The following is a 12057-nucleotide window of genomic DNA, read 5'->3' as shown; positions in this document are numbered from 1 at the left end:
GAGTTAGGATTGAATTCCCGACCCTCGACCACTTCCCAGCTGTGACCTCAGGACACTGGGGACCCCTCTGAGCATTAATGTCCATATTTTAATGAACTCTGGCCTCACACAGGACCCGTGGGCTCAGAGGAGCCCAATGCACTGTTGACTCTGGATCTGATTTTGGGGTGGGTTGTGGGCGGTCCCTGCCTCAGTCACTCAGCTCCTCCAGGAACGGGCCAGAGGCCTTTTTGCTTGTAAAGAAAGGATCGAAGCCAATGGGCTCTTTAAGTCTCCCAGTTACAGAATTCCAACTGTCTCTGGTCCAACGACAACCTGTTCTAATAGCAGCTTCCTCCAACACAAACACACACGCTGGTGCGTACACACATACACACCCATGCATGCACACACATGCATATACACACACACATTGCCGTAGCCGTCTCTTGGGAGGCCCACTCTCTCAATCTTGCTGGACCCTCCAGCTATTAAATTAGTTCAGCAGGGCTGGCTTTACCAGTCTCATGGCCAAGGTTGAGTGAAATAAAAAGAGAGCTGCTTTAACCTTTCTGAGAGATGGACATGAACCCTGTGCTTGATGGCGTGGCCATGTCCTCCGTGGGCCTTTCAAACACGCCTGCCAGTTTGTCTTGAAGCTAGTGAGCGCGTGAAAATAAACTGGCAGCGCTTCTCCCTATGTTATTTCGTTCTCCCAGGCTGCGCTCTCTGAGAAGGCCTGGGTGTTACCCAGGGACACTCCTGTACTCTCGTCCTCCTGTGACGCTGTCACCATTGAGCCACACAATCACAAAATCCCAAGTGCTCACAGCCTTTTCCCTCTCCTCACGGAGGCTGACATTGTCCCATAAAATGCAAGGAGACCATCTCGTTTCAAAGCTGGAAGATCCAAGAGACCTTTGCCTTCTTCTGCAGGGTAACTACGAAACAAAACTCTTTTCCTACAAGCATTCTCTGTCCCTGGCACCTGCCTTATTATTTTTTTTTGTCAGGCTTGCAAACTACTTCAAATAAACAAGCTAGTACAGGAAAGGTAGTGGCCAGAACGCTTGGTTTCCACTAAACGGTCACACTGTGGGAACATTGTGCCTTCTGGAGTACGGGGTATGGTGGCGACTGGCCGGTGCACAGGACGTTCTGTTCTGAGCTGCAAGTTGGTGGCTGCCATGCTCCTGCTCGGTCTTGCACAGGTGCCGGGTTAGTGAAGGAGAACTTGAGCTCCCGGGGTTCTCGGGAGCCTGTCTCGCTTGCCCCGGGCCAGGAGCTGGCACAGAGAGCAGATTCCAGAGCCCGTGCTGCCTGGGCTGTCTGGCTGACGAAGCTCCAGCCTCGGCAAGAGGCTGCCGTTAGTTAGTGTGTCTGCACGGAGCAGAGGCCGCGCTCCAGAGCTGGCTGTGCAGGGCGCGAAGAACCTCTCCGGCTGGCGTCTGCCCTCTCGGAGAGGGGACCTGGCTCTCCAGGTCACACCTGCTGTAAGGCAGATCCCTGGCACGGCATGTGCACCCCCACTCCCCGCCCCTGCTGGGGGCCAACCTCACTAACTGAGCCTGGGCCCCAGCCTCTCCCTGTCTCCTCTTCCGCCCCTCGAGCTACTCAGACAACTCTCGTGGCGCCGCTGCAGAGACTGACAGGCCAGAGATGGGAAGGTCCCAGCATGAGCTCACCCGTAGTGGACGCCCAGTAGAGGCTTGCTTCCTCCCCGTTCCTGGCGTGAGAACGATGCTGGTTTTCTACCGCACCGTCAGCCTGCGCCCGCAGCTTCACCCGAGGATGCCCTCTGTCCCATGGGAGTCACGTCTGTGTGGGCGTCAGGCCGGCACCCCCCGAGGCAGCGTCATCTTGGTCCCCCTTTCCCATTCACGCATTCTGACACCCCCAGGGCCCGCTTTTCCGGGGCTGGGGCTCTGGGAGCTCTTCTGTAGGACTGTCTGTGTCACATCATGCCCCGGCAGGGGAATGTGCATTTCTGAACACGGCCACCATAGGAGGTTTCATGGGAGGAGGGTCTGCCAGGGTGGCTGGGAATGAACTCAGGAGGTGGAGAAGCCACCCTGAGAGAAACTCTGGGGGCAAGGAAGTGGGCCATGAACCCAACGGGCAGCTTCTGTTGGGATTAAAATTCTTTTGGTACATGGCAAGGTATCTTTTTTCTTATTGGAAAACAAAAGGAGAGAGGGTCCCCAACTCATCATGGGGCCTCCCACCATTTTTATGGCAGAGTGGGGGACACTGGACGTGTGGACAAAATTGCTCTGCAGTTACGAGCGGGCTTGCAAAGCCAGTGTGCATAAGCCGGGAGCAACTGAAATGGCAAATACATCCATATTTGTTCTTGTTGAAATGTGAAGCAAGGCTCTGCTGTGCCTTCTCTTCGGGAGCTGCCCTGCAGAGAGGAGGGTCGGGCTGGGCTTGGCATCGCCTCATGGGCTGCCAGCCTGGGCTGTGCAGCTGGATGGCGTGGGCTTGTGGTGTCATGCTAGTCTCGGAAGCTCCCAGTGTCCCAAGGTGGGGGCATTCTGAACAGGGCAGGTGGGCAGTGACTCGGGCCCCACACCCCTTGCTCCTCGGGGAGCAGACCTCCTCCTCATCAGAGCCCTGGGTCGATGCCCTGACTCACTGCTCCTCCCTGTGACCCCAGAGGTTGGTCTGCTCTGCCGTCCCAGGCCCGGGAGGCTGTGGAGGCATGCAGAGGCAGTGCCCGCCCCGGCTGCACTGCTGGCGGATGACTCCAGGATTGGGGAGCTTCCTGGGGCACAGCTCTGTGGCCTGTCTAAAGCTGGTCTGGAGTTGTTTACCAGGTCTGGTTTCACTCTTTGCCAGGAGTTGTGTATCAAAAACTGAACTTCTCGGATATCTGCAGGAGCCAGGGAACCAGAGGAGAGGGAGAGAAATAATCTGATAGACAGCCAGACGGGAGCTGGGGCCAGTGCCCTGGGCAACACGGGGTGACCTGCCCACGTCCGCACACTGCCCGGGACGCGTCCCTGGGGCTGAGTGGTGGTCAGGCGTTGCTGGCCCAGCCCTCCGCGGGCAGGACCTCCTGTGCGCTGTTATTTTGCCCTCGAGGTGGGTGCTTGTGTGCCTGTGTTGTTCTGGACCCCATAAACACTGCTCGCAGGCTTCCCTCTTGCCTTCTTTCTTGGCGTTTAAGACCCTCCTCATCTGCCTGCGTTTGCAATATTTCTGGCAGGCTTGGGGCGCCAAGAGGGGTTGCTGGCGATCTCTCTCCAGCTGGGGGCTGTGCTGGGAAAGCACAGAACAGCAAGCAGGCCCCTCAGGCTCCCAGCTGCTGTCAGGCCGGGTCCCCCCAGAGTGACTTGCCTGGGCCCTGGTCACTTCGCTCAGGCTGGGGGTGCATGCACGCACTCCATGGCCAGGCTGCTCTGGAGGGGAAGGACCAGGAGCTCCCGTGGGCTGAGGAAGTCGCTGACCACGTGAGAAGCCCTGGGCGCCTGTGGGCCAGCTGGTGGGCGGCCAGGAGGCACTGAGAGCCCTTTGTCTCTCTCCGCGATGGCTTCCCTCTGTGGGTCAGTTGTGCGGCCTAATAGCTGCTATTACATTGGAACAAAGCGTGCCGCACAGCCTTGGCGGAGCTAAGGGCAGCTCTGCCTCCCAGCCTGCCTTCTCCCAGCGCCTGCCACCTCCAAAGACAGGGCGAGAGGGCATCCCCAGTAGGTGGCGGTTGGTCCGCTGCTTGGCTGGGCCCCCCGTGGGCCACTGCCCTCCAGGGACATGCGTTATCAGAGGACATTTGCTGGTTTGGGAGACCCGAGAAGGAGGAGCCAAGACAGCGGTGGGAATGCGCTGAGCCCTCGTCTGGACCTGCCTTGGAGGGCCCAGCTCAGCAGGTGAAGGAAAGGTGTGGGGCGGTGTGTCCTCGGGGTGCCTCGCTCAAGAGAACTGCGTTCAAGGCAAAGAGCTGTGGACGAGTGGGAGTGGGGAGGGGGGTACCCAGTCCTAATCTCCACCCAGCACTGCACCCCTGCCTCAGGCTCTGCAGTGGCTCGTCTCTGGTCTACTGTGACTTCCGAGGTGCACTTGGAAAGACAGCACGTGAGCCCACCCAGGAGTGTGTTCTGATGTGGTTCTCGATGGCACCTTCAATGTGCCTTCGTCCAAGCTGGTGAACCCCGTGGGTGGGGGCTGTGCATGCTATGTGGGGGCTCGTCCAGAACCCAGCAGGAATGAGCTGTCTGTCCCCCAGTAGTTATGGAGATGAATGACAAAGTCCAGGCAGACAACGCAGAAATCTCACTCTACCTTTTTGCTTCATGGACTGTTCTGGAATGTTTCACAGGCTGAAAGGGATGAATCTGGGTGTCAGCTTCCCTAGTGTGTCTGGTGGAGGGGTTGAGGGGAGCCCCGAGGAGGGCTGCAGAAGAGGAAGATGGCATGGACAGGGGCCCTGGGGGCTGTGGGCCCGCGTGTATCTGCCAGCCGGCTGTGGGCGTTTACGGCAGTCCCGTTAAAGCCCTTGCAGGGTGAACTTGCTTTCCCCTTAGCAGTGCCTGGAACATGGATGCTCCTGTGGAACATTCCAGAGTGAACAGAAGAGGCCCTGTTGGGTTCGTGGGAGCTCTCCTCGGGGTTTGTTTTCTCTCAGACTTCTCTCCTGGGGGTCCCTCTGACAGGCGCAGAGGGCGGGTGCGGTCACCCTGCACACATTTCAGGAGCTCCCCCTCCAAATGAGGGACTGGGTGGGGCAATGTGGGGTTCTCAGGTTGGTCAGCCAGGATCCTGCCCTCAGGAAGCTGAGGGTCTGTCTTGTCCACCAAAAGCTGCTGTCCAGGGTAGACAAGAGGGCCTCAGGTTCAGGCGGGAACAGCAAAGATGTTCAGTTTCCCAACGGAGACCTGGACTGGGGAGGCAGACGCTGCAGGAACAGCTATCAGGTGACTGGTCCACCAGGCATGCTCTTCTGCATCCAGGTGTGCAGAGAGGCACCTGTTCAAATCAGGCAGTGACATGCTTACTATGTAATCAACACCTTGGTCATTGTTGTTGAGAAGGCCAAGGGGCCATGACAGCAGCCAGGCCTGCAGGTGAAGACACCTTGCACATGAGGTGGAGGTGAGATCACCCTGGCCGTAGAAGCTAGGATGAGGCGGTCAGTGAGATGGAGACCTCCACCCTTGTTGTCCGGGGTTGACTTGGTGACTCCTGAAATGACGCTGGCCCTCCTGGCCAGTGGACCGCTGAGCACCATGGATTATACGTGGTTTTCTCCCTTCACTGGGCATTTCTAGTCTTGTTGAAATGGGGCACATAGCAACAGGATAAAACATTGACTTTTTTTAGAGTTGTTGATAATGGGTGTTGTTGTAGCATAAGGCCAAATGCTAGCTTTTCTGTCTAATCCATTCGTTCGGTCACTGGGTTTTATTCACCGTTAGGTAGTCAAGCCTCTTGCTAGCACACTCCTCCTAAGTGTCCGGCTGCAGCCCTCGTTAGCTGAACGCAAAGCCGTGCTCAGTTCAGCACACGGGAGGCCCAGCCGACGACACGCCGTGGCCACGGCCGCCCTTCACACCGTGAGTGCTCCATCACAGGAGGCGCTCACAGCCAGGCCCTCGGGACGGACCTCTGCTGGGCTGTGGTGCCATTTACGAGGTTCAGTAGAGTGAAAACAGCAGTGAGCCAGCCGGTTCTGAGCTTCTGAAAGTGTCCTCTTCGGCCCGTCACAGTTTGTCTCGGCACCAAACACGGAGCAGAAGCAAGGGCTTCATTTCGGGGAAGATTCCCCTTCTTTTTGAACTCCTCAGGCTCTGTAGAGTAAGAGCTGCAGTGGGGTGGGGGAGAGACTGGGTTCCAGGACTGAAGCGGGTCCTGGGACAGGGCTGGAGAGGGATCCAGGGCCCACGGGAGAGGTGTAGATAGGCCTTTCCTCCCGGGCAGTGGTGTGGACATGGCCAGCTGAGGCTGGGGTATTCGGAGAGGCTCTCGAGGGCTTCCCCAATGCAGAGGGCTGGGGGCCACTGAAGGGTCAGAGGAGCTGTGCTCTTCTGGCTCCCTGAAGAGCAGGTTGTCCCGGGGGAGGTCGTCCCGGGGCGGGTCATCCCGGGGGAGGTCGACCTGGGGCAGGTCGTCCCGGGGCATGTCGTCCTGGGGCAGGTCAACCCGGGGCAGGTCATCCTGGGGCAGGTCGTCCTGGGGGAGGTTGTCCTGGGGTCAGTCTGCCTGGGGCAGTGTACCTGGGGCCTGTGTCGGCCTCTCTAGCCGGTGGTGCTGCTCTGAGGACCACATTCTGAGCAGCAAGGCTGTGACCGTCCCTTTGGGGTTCGTCCAATCTTCCAGATACACTTCCCTTTCCTCCAAAGCCCCATTTGCCATTCCTGATGGACCCTTCCTAATCCATGAGAGATTCCAGGACCACCCCCAAACAATGTGAGTTATGGGGTTGAGCACCCCCACTGTGCCAGTCGACATTAACAAGGCCCCTCAGTGCCCCCAGATGGGAGCTCCCCATGAGTCGACTGCATCACGTGCACCCAGAGCCGGCTTCCAACCAGGGGCGTGCAGCCCGTGCAGGCCTACAGGCCCCGAGCTCGGTTTTGCTTCGCTGTCGCCATCCTGCGGTTCCTAATGTCCCTGAGCAGGGACACTGGGTTATGTGTGCACGTACGGGGGCCTGTGGTCTCTTTGTGAGCAGGTCTGGCTTGCTGATGGCCACACGGAGACGTGCTAGCTGCCGCGCCCTCCTCCAGGGTCTCTGCTGCTGGTGGAGGTGAATCACTTAGTCGGGGAGGGACCCTGCTCCTGGGGCGGTCTTCCCGGTCACATCGGGGCCTGCCCTTGTGTGGGTCTCTCTGGTGCTGACCAAACTGCTGGGCCGGTCCTGGAAGGCCCTGCTGCCCACATGGCCTCCAGCCTGGACTCCCCCTGATGAGTCTGTCTTCCTGTGTGCCCACTTCCCCTGTGGTGTCCATGTGGCTCCTTGAAGGGCAGGACCAACCCAGTCCCACTGTCCCTGGCAGGTGCCGTCGCCCACAGCCGGCTTCAGCAAATGTTGGCTGAAAGTCCCACCCTGCCTGTTGGCCTCAGAGGAAGGGACGTGGCCTCCGGGCAGCTCTTCGTGCAGCCCTGAGTCAGAGGCCCATGGGAGACCCCCGGAGATGGAGACCCCAGAGGCTGCACCCGCCCCAGGTCACACAGTAGGAGGCTGCAGGCCACACCCTGCCAGGGCATTTGTGCTTTCTGTGGGTGGCTGCTGTCTTGTGTGGGTGACTCCTGCAGCTCAGTTGATCGGGCAGGGGGCTCACCGGCGGGTGGAGGGACCTGAAGTTCCCGAGAGACTCTGAGGGTGATTGTAAGTCAGGGCTGTGCTGCCAGAGTCAGGGTCTCAGCTTGTTCACACATCTTCTGAAGTTCAGGGAGCACTGTGCGCAGGCGGGTGTGGACACGCCCATGGTGACAGGGTGTGACTTCCAGGCCAGCAGAGCCTCTCTGAGAAGTAGTCCCAACATGGCAGCTCTGGTTTGGGGTCCAAGGAGTTCGTGTAACATCAGAACTTACCGGGGAAATAGAGAGAACTTCGACGAGGTCCACTGAGAGCCTCAGGATCCTGAAAGGGAAACTGCCCTCGCCTTGTGGAGTGGTCAGGGAATTCCACAGGTGCCTGGATGCAGTAATGTCTGGTCCTGTGGGGTCGGTGGAGTGGGGGGCATCAGGGAGTAGTCGGGTGATAGTTCAGCTTTGGGGCTTCGGTCAAGGTGCCCCTGGCGTTATGTTATTCACCCAACATGTTTTGCACACCTACTGCGTGCCAGGAGCTGTGCTAGAGGTCATAGACTCCCCGGGACAGATCCTGCTCTCGGAGGAACGTATTTGTGGGGCGGAGATTCACACACAGTCAGGTGACCACAGACGTAGGCATGTAATTACAGTGTGATGAGCCCCCGCAGTGCAGGAACACACGTCCTTAGAAGGCGACATTGGGCAGAGAGCCCAAGGACCAGTGGAGGGAACGTGTGTGTGTGGGGTTATCCCAGACAGAGGGAACAATATGTGCAAAGGCCCTGGGCAGGAGGCTTGGGGCGTGTTCAAGGGACTGATCTATAGCCAGTAGGTCAGAAGCACAGGTGACAACCTGGACTTGTGACTGGCATCTGAAGTGGGGGGGCAGTCTTGTGGGACTGAGCCCTTAGCCTGTGGGATCTGTCACTCTCTCCAGGCAGTAGTGTCAGAATTCAGTTAAAGTGCAGGACACACATCAGTGTCCGCTGAGAACTGGAGAATTACTTGGTGTAGAAAGAACACATATGGTAACAAGCCACAGCAGGGAAAGGGCTCAAGTTGACTGCTTTCCTGAGCCAGACCAACACCAAGGTCAGGCTAGGCAGCGGCTGGAACAATTGGCGTTTGGGGAGGAAGGCGTGAAATGGTCTCTTAGTGACTTTCTTTCTAATGCGGGGCACTTTTGAGGCATTTACGTTTGTACTGCTGTTTCATTTACTCATTGTGTGTACAGAGCATCCTTGGGTGGCCAGGTTGTGTGTGGCTCTTTGAAGAAACTTTAACTTGCTGGTTCCTGTGCCAAGTCTGTAGAGATGGCTTTTTGCTTGACGGCACTGCCCCAAATTACGGGCACAGTCTCTTGCCGGAAAGAAAAAGTTCTCTAAAGTATTGGCAAACTCTACCCTGTACTGAAAATGAGGCTCCGAGAGTGTTCTGTGGAGGGGAGCCCCGCCCAACGCATGGGATCTCAGAGACAATGTTGCTGTGGTTCACTAGGAGCCCGCTGCTCTCCTGAGCTAACCTGAGAGGACCAACCATCCAGCCCCCCGCAGTGGTAGGGAGGAGGTGTCCAGCCAGGAGTGGGTGTCCTCCACTGTGTTCTTAGGCCTCCATGTGAGTGTCCTGCTCAGCACTGCGCGTGTCTCCTGGATCTGGGAAATGAGCCATGGGCACTAGGCCTTGGAGAGGAGGAGACGCTCCTTCCGGCAACGACGATGCTGCTGGGTGGACAGGTCAGGGTGATGCCAGGCGAGGTGTGGGCAGTATCAGCATCCTTGCCAAGGGCACGAGGGGCTGTGTGAACAGTCTCTTGTAGCTGCCTTTCCTCGCTCAATATCTGCAAATTTTAACATCTTTGTAAGTTTCGGAACATTCACCCCAAACTGGATGAATAAGAACGACAAAATTACAGCCCTGGGGGAGGGCTCTCCCTGGCGTGGCTGACCCCTTCTGCAGGCTCCTTCCCTCTTCCTTTCAAAATTAGCAAGATGTCAAACTTGGAATTCACAGGGAAGGTCTGCTACGATCCTATGAGGCCCTTGAAGTGATGGAGGGAGCGTCGCTCTCTCTGGGCTGCCTGGGCCACACTCATCTGACACCACACGCTTCAGTAGGGACAGCCCTCAGCCCTGTGTCCCAGCCTGGTGGGGCCCCTTGGTCACTGCCCTCCCGAGGGGGCTGGGGCACAGCTAATATGCCAGAATCTTCCAGTGCCCACTAGAGGCTGCCAGGCTGAGCAGCTGGTGCCGTGGGGGCTTCCCGAGCCCTCAGATTGTCTCCACAGCGCGACCTCGTCCTGTGCCCCGAATGGCACCGGGGAGTCTGGGCACGAGCAGGCCTAGCACGGGACCTGAATGAACCTCCAGCCCCGGACACGCTGGACTCCTGGTCCGTTTGGAATGTGTGCTCTGGTTTATGACCATGGAGTTGGCATTTGCTTGTGAGATCTTTACAAGTCCTGGCTGGGAACCACACGGAGCGTGCAGTGTTGCCAAGGCCCCACCCGGTGGGGCCGCAGCGCTCTCTGAGCTTAGCTGGCTGACATCCGAGACTGCATGTACTTATTAGCAGCTCGTAGAGAGGGAAACCTTCCTGTTTTACAAGAAAACGGGTTGTTTTCTACAAGAGGCTTTCAGGACTGGCCAGCAGAGCCCTGGCAGACCTTGAGAGAACTTAGTCCATGTTGATCCCACGTGACGCTTGATTAAAGGTTCTGTAAACTTCTTTCTCAGAAAGGCTGCGGGACTCCGGCTCTTATCAAAGACCATGAGAAGTGAAAGGCTTGAGAAATGCTCTGGCACGAAGGACGAAAGGCAGCGGTATCTCGCAGGTCACATCCTGGGAAACCTGCTCCCAGGAGGAGATTCCTGGTGTGCTCGTGGACTGACACCGTAGAAGGGGGCGGAGGGCGGTGGGGTTGGCCAAAGCGGGGCGTGGAGACTCAGTGCAAACCCCTAAGGCTCAGCCGACACTGCGGGGCTGCGGGGCGCTGGGAGCAGGCTGCTGAGAGGGGCAGGACCTGGAGCTGCCTCAGCTGGGAGGCCCTGCAGGGAGAACTCGTGGCATGAGGGCGTAGCCCTTTATCCCGTGAGGGCTCTGTGAGCCCATCACAAGGTGGAGGGACAGCAGGCTCCAGGATGGTTTGGGTGCATATGGTTCAGGCGAGACCTCCCCCGTGCCTCCTGGGCACTCCCCTGCAGACTCGCAGGCTCCCTCTCTCCCAGGGAAGCGTCCTGGCTGTGTGTCTGCGCTGGGGACTCCTGCCCTGCATAAGTTGGGGAGACGCCTGCAGTCAATGGCAGCTGGGCATTGGGGAGTAAATCCTGACCCCTGCATGGAAGACTCCAAGGCAGTGTCCACGCATCCCCCAGAGCTCCCAGCAGGACGAGCTCCAGCACCTGAAATGTGACTTGCGGGACAAGACGCCCGCCCCTCGCTGGCTTCCTCCCTCCCTGCCTCACCCGCCCCTCCCCTCCTGTGCCCCCAGGTCACTCTGCCTGCAGATGACCATGATATGCATCGGGTGTCTGCCTCCCAGTCAGCTTCCGGAGGATCCACAGAAGAGAGGCACCCCTCTGGCTGGGTCTGATGGAGTGGGACCCTGAGGACCATGAACCTCCATTCCCGAATGAAGCCCCCCAAGGAGGAAAATGCCACAGCAGAGGGTCTCCTGACCCCAGCCCCTTCATCCCCTCCAGACACTCAGCAAAGTCCAGGTTGTCTTGCTGAGTAGTGATGCCTGGAGATCTCACCCGACTTGGAGGTAGAGGTGCCCAGAACGGCCTGAGCCTCTCCAGGCCGATCTCCAGGTCGAGCTCCAGGTCCCTCCCTGACCCAGGTGAGGATGTTTTGGAGAGTTTCCCTTCTACATCCAGGGACACGGAGGGAGAGGCCCTTTGAGGTGACACTTTCATGCCTGCTTGTGTCCTATCCTCAGGCAGTCTTTGTCTCAGGGCCTGTGTGGGCCCCAGGCCAGCTAGAAGGTCTTGGGGGCCAGTGGGCTCACTGGGCAGTCAGCACAGGCATGCTCCCTGTTGTTATGGGTTGAGTTGTGCCCCCTTCCCCCAAAAACGATATGTTGATGTCTGAGCCTCTGGTACCTGTAAATGTGACATTATTGGGAAATAGGGTCTTAGCAGATATTATCAAGTTCAGATGAAGGCGTTAGGGGACCTAATCCAATAGGACCGGCGTCCTTATAAGATAAAAAGACGGACGCACAGGGAGGACGGCCATGCGAGAACAGAGGCAGAGCCAGGAGCGATGCATCCACGAACCACGGAAAGCCGAGGACTGATGGCGGCCCTCAGAACCTGGAGGAGGCAAGGAAGGATTCTACCCAGTATCACAGGGAGCACGGCCTTGCCGACCCTTCTGGACTCCAGAACTGTGAGACGACACATTCCTGTGGTTTAAGCCCCCGGGTTTGTGGTGCTCTGCTACGGCAACTCCAGGACCCTAGACACCATGCTGTGCTGTTTTCGTGCTCTCTTGGACCATGAGTCCACCCGGCATCATGGCAGTGCCATCAGTGCTTCTCTTCCTGAGCTCAGGGAGTCACCGGGACGCAGGTAAACACACCTGCCGAGTGCTTCAGTCAGCACAGCACGGCCATCTGCATCCCTCAGCCAGCTGGGCATCATCATACCCACCTTGCAGGAGGAGAAACTGAGGTTCAGAGACCCTCGGTTACAGATTCACAGCCCTGCCTCAGGCTGCACAGGCAGGGGGTGGGTGAGCAGTGACAGGACTCCAGGTCTTCTGCTTGAGTGTCATGGCCCGACCCGGGAGGAGTTTGATAAGTGCCGTCTGTGAAGGCAGCCA

This window comes from Diceros bicornis, chromosome 22 (assembly GCF_020826845.1).
Source record: "Diceros bicornis minor isolate mBicDic1 chromosome 22, mDicBic1.mat.cur, whole genome shotgun sequence".
Classification (NCBI taxonomy): domain Eukaryota; kingdom Metazoa; phylum Chordata; class Mammalia; order Perissodactyla; family Rhinocerotidae; genus Diceros; species Diceros bicornis.
This window is presented reverse-complemented; position numbering follows the sequence as displayed.